Source organism: Sapajus apella, unplaced genomic scaffold (assembly GCF_009761245.1).
Source record: "Sapajus apella isolate SASKATOON/1434 unplaced genomic scaffold, GSC_monkey_1.0 scaffold123, whole genome shotgun sequence".
In the NCBI taxonomy this organism is placed as follows: Eukaryota; Metazoa; Chordata; class Mammalia; order Primates; family Cebidae; genus Sapajus; species Sapajus apella.
The window spans coordinates 3,222,841-3,227,229 of NW_022437063.1; the positions used below are offsets into that span (position 1 = coordinate 3,222,841).

The 4,389-nt window shown below is 53.5% G+C and overlaps 1 long non-coding RNA gene across 1 annotated transcript; it reads right to left on the reverse strand.

Moving 5' to 3' along the window:
- Positions 1 to 278: 278 nt before the first annotated feature.
- Positions 279 to 3,599, reverse strand: LOC116538901. The gene is made up of 2 exons (XR_004263832.1): positions 3,172 to 3,599; positions 279 to 2,096 (listed from the first exon to the last, which is right to left on the reverse strand). It is a non-coding gene; the product is annotated as an uncharacterized LOC116538901 (long non-coding RNA).
- Between the last annotated feature and the right edge of the window lie 790 nt (positions 3,600 to 4,389).

Consider the following 4,389-nt stretch of genomic DNA (forward strand, 5'->3'; position numbering starts at 1 on the left):
CAAGCATCAAATAAAACACTGGTGGCAAAATAAAAGTAATAGAGAAAAAAAGCACAATACATTTAAAAGCAAAAGAGTCAAGGCGATAGGGAATGGGCAGGGGAGAAGTGGGAGAGTTCAGCATTTTAAAAGAATTTACGTGTTGAATAACTGGCTACTTGTTTTTGTTTTTTTTTTTTTGTATAATTAATGTAGGCAAATAGACCCTTAATCCTAAATCCTGGATTGAGAGATGGGCAAATTTCCTGATCATTAATTTGTTTTTGTTTTTTGTTTTCTTGGACAAGATAGGGGCAAGTAGCAGAAAAATCAGTTAATTCACATAAAGGAACATTTTCATTCTAAATTAGTATTGCCATTGCAATTAAATTTATCTAGTGTTTTTAACATGCATGAAAAATTCACTGTCCCACGTACACCTTCGGTACCTGGGACCGTTGTATGTGATCAACTAGCATCTTAGTTTTTTAACTTGGATAACATTCGACCCTCCCCCACCACCCTCAAAATCAGTAATATGCTACGGATTCTGCTTTTTAAAAAAATCAGGCCAAAATCTCAGCATTCTCCATGGCACCCAGTGCTTCTCGGCAGTATTTTTTTTTTTTTTTTTTGAAGAAAGTACCACGCAAAGCACTTTTCACATCATCGCTTCTATATAAATTCCACTATAGACTGAAATTATACATTCTCGCAGCACAGATGGGCTGGTCTGTCATTACGGCTGCTGGGTACTTGTTGGAACACACAGCATATTTCAATTGTGGAGTCGACAATTTCGAAGAACTGGGGTCAAAATAAACAAGTTGCATTTGTGTATAGAAACAGACTTATTCAATGATCTTCTCATCCCTTGGAAAATTCGCCAGAGGGGCAATCACCACCTTCGTTAAACTTTAATTTAATTTTTGGTCTGTATCTTTTAAGACCCCACATGCCCTATGTCAAAGGCCCATCAATGTTTTAATTAATGACCAATTTTTCTCTTCTGCTGCAGCATCAGCAGTGGAAAACAAGATTTAAATTCAGACTCGTGGCTGTGGTTTTGACTATCTTTTAATTTTAACATCTTAATAATTTTAATATCTTACTAATCTCTATAGGGAAGGTGTTAAATCTCTAACGGTTCTATGTTGAGTTACATATTATTTTGAGGCCTTTATGAAAAATCAGATTATTTGTATTTAGGATGCTCTAAAAATACATTTAAATCCAAACTCCACCAACAAAAAAATGCAGCAGGTAAAATACGTAGAGTAGCCATAAACTTAAAAAAAAATTATCTCACCAAGATAACAAAGGGCAGAATTTATTGGTTTGTATCAACCTCCTTGAGGGCAGAGCAGTTTTTACAGCCACAATAATTTGCAAATGATGATAACTGTTTATTTTGCAAATATGCTCATGTTATGATGCAATCAGTGAAGCCTTCTTTCTTTTCCCTTATGTGTGTTTGCCTCTGTGTTTCTAAATTCCGGATTCAGGCTCTGCAGTTCCTCGCCGGCTGAGACCACGTTCCCACGTTCCTGCCTCAGTGGCGGTGGCCGGGAGGAGGGAAGGGTGCGCCCCCTGTGTTGCCTCCTGCGAGCTCCAGCCACCGCATCCATTTGTTCATAGAAGCGCTTTGTTGCAGCTTGTGTGCTTTAAGGGATGTACCTGTTGGCGGAGATGTTAGCAAACAATAGGAAAAGTAAAAAGTTGATGAAATTCACCAGAGCTGCTTGGGAGCCTGCTCTGCTGTCTGGCAGTTTTAAACCACATCTTCTTTTCCAATTCTGGTCTTTGAGCCTATTGACTCCTGCCTCCCTAGCAGGGATATGGCCCAGGTCTGGGGGCTCTAAAAGATGAGGCCACGTGAAACGGCCCCCGCCTTTGGGCCACAGAGTCTCTAAGCAGCCGTGGGCGTGGTGATGGCGGTAACAGTAGCAGCGGCACTCCCTGCTGCTGTTCCCATGCCCGCTGCGTGCCGTGGCACCTGTGTTCGGAAGAGCACTGGCCCTGGGGCCCAAAGTCCGAGTTCAGACCGAGTCGTCTTTGATTTGGGGCCGTGTTGATCCAGGGCAAGTGATTTCACGTCTCCAGCCTCATATTCTTATCTGTAAAATGGAGGCAGTAAGAGTCAACTTGCTGAACCCATGGAAAGCTGGGATCATGGTGAGCACCCCATAAATGGTTTTGCTTCCTTGCCTGATTTCTGAGGCTCAGACGATGCCTGCAAGGGGGCATTATCATCACCTCCATTCCACCACGGGAGGCAGCGAGCCTCGGAGAGGCTAAGTGGGTTCCCCAAGGTTCAATCAGCTGGTCAGGGCCGGGCCAGGACTTGAACCCAGCCCTGCCATTTTCCAAAGCCCAGGTTCTGCCACAGCATTCACCGGTGAGTGTTTCTGCACTGGTGTGCGTGCCGCCCCGGGTGTGGACAGCGTGCTTGCACACAGGCATGTGCGTGTAACGTTTCCATGCGTGTGGAGGCGCCCTCTCATTTCTCCACTGGCTGACATTCCTGGTAGGTGGGCAGTTTCCGAAGAGGTGAACTGGTGTTTGGAGGCGCATTTGTCTGAGGGCCCCGGAGCCCTCAGCCCACCCGTGAGGAAGACGGGGCCCTGGGCCTCCGCTGCCCCCAGGATGCCCGTGAAGGGTGCTTTTCCCCAGCCCAGGGCTAGCGAAGCCGATGGCGGTGGACTGACCACCCAGGCCTGGGCTTCTGGCCGCGCTCGGCACTGCCGAGGCAGGCCCTGGCTAGGTGGCCTGCACGCTGGGCCCTGGCCAGACGCACTGCTGCCTCCGTATGTGGACAGGCGGGTCTGGGCGCCGGCCATTTGCAGACTGGGTGGAGTGGAAGTGAGGCCTGCAGGCCCCGGAGAGGAAATGGCGGCGTGGGCAGGCCCAGAAGGGGACCGGGAAGGCGGGCCGCGGGAGGGAGCGCCCGGAAGGCCTCTGTGGGCCGGTGAGCGTGCTAGCCGCCTTTCTGCAAGAAGCAGCCAGCTGGCCAGGCCTTCCCAGCGGGCCTGGGTGCCCACATGCGCACACCTGTGCCTGCGTGCCGGGGCACGGGCAGCCTCGCGGCCCCATTTCCTAAGAGGGCGCATGGCAGGGACTGGGTTCAGTGAGACGGCGCAAGGGCCCAGCACGCCTTCAGACGAAACAGACCTTGACAAAAGCGGTTCTTACTGCAAGGCCTCAGCTTTGTCTTGAAAACGGGGGCTTGCGGCCTCCGCCTCGGAAGGCGGCTGCGGGCGCCCCATGGGCCTCGTCTGGGAGCCCTTGGTCCTTGGCACTTCCCTCGCCGTGGCCTTAGGAAGACGGGACGGGAGGCCCGGGCCCTGCGGTGGGCCCTCTCAGCCCATTTCAGACCCTCCCGACCGGCTTCCCATGACCTTAACGGATGGCGTGACCCAGCACCCGCCCAGATGCCAGGGTGGCCGGGTGTGCCGCGGTGTCGGGTGGTCTTGGAGAAGGGTCCCAGCACCGGCTTGTGGGAGCCTCTGGGTTTCCGAGCTTCCAGGCGGGCTGGGTGCAGGGTGTGGGCTGGGCCAGCCATTCCCAAAACCCCAGAAGGAATCCGCAGGAGGCGGGGACTGGGAAGGCAGCCGGGTTGCGCCAGTGCCTGCCAGGGAACCTCTGGCCCCATTTCCTGGGAGCCCGGCCCCGCCCTGGGATTCCTGGAGTGGGCGTGCCCACGCTTCCGGCCCAGACGTGGGTGGAGGGATCCCACCCCGGGCCTTCCGCCCGGGAGGCTTCTTTCAACTCCGTGGAAGGAGGACTCCACCTGGGCCTGGTGCTTCAAGGTCCGGATGAGCGGACACTGGCGCCTGTGACCTTGCAGCGGACGCCCTTTAAAGTCTGCATGGCCTTGTTCGGAAGCCTGGGCAGCGTGGACACGGTCCCCTCAGCTGGAGATAGTAAGTTGCCAGACGCCCGCACTTGTGGAGATTCCCAGCACCTGGCGGGTGGGCCGAAGGGGGCTCAGGCCTCCAGCACCAGGGGTGAGCGATCTCCTAGATGGATTCAAACGACTCAAATTCACGGGGCTCGGCCCGAGGCACCCACATTATGGAAGCAACTTGCAAATGGGCTCTCCTGGGGCTGAGGAATGTGGCAGGCCACGCCGGTCCACGGCGGCCACAGCCTTGGCTAGGTGCCGTGGAGGGAAAGATGTGGCCGCCACAGCGTCTCCATCTGCCGGGGCCACCGGGTCAGCAGAGCAGGAGCAGAGGGGAATCCTGGGTGGCGGAAATCCCCTGCTTTGGTCCAGGGGAGAAAGTTGGGGCTGCGTTCGGTGCATGTTGGATGTTAGACTCGGCCCTCAGGGCAGGGGGTGTCAAGCTGTGTTGAGCACCTACTAAGTGCCAGACCCCGGACAGGGTGCTTTCCATCCATTTTTATAAA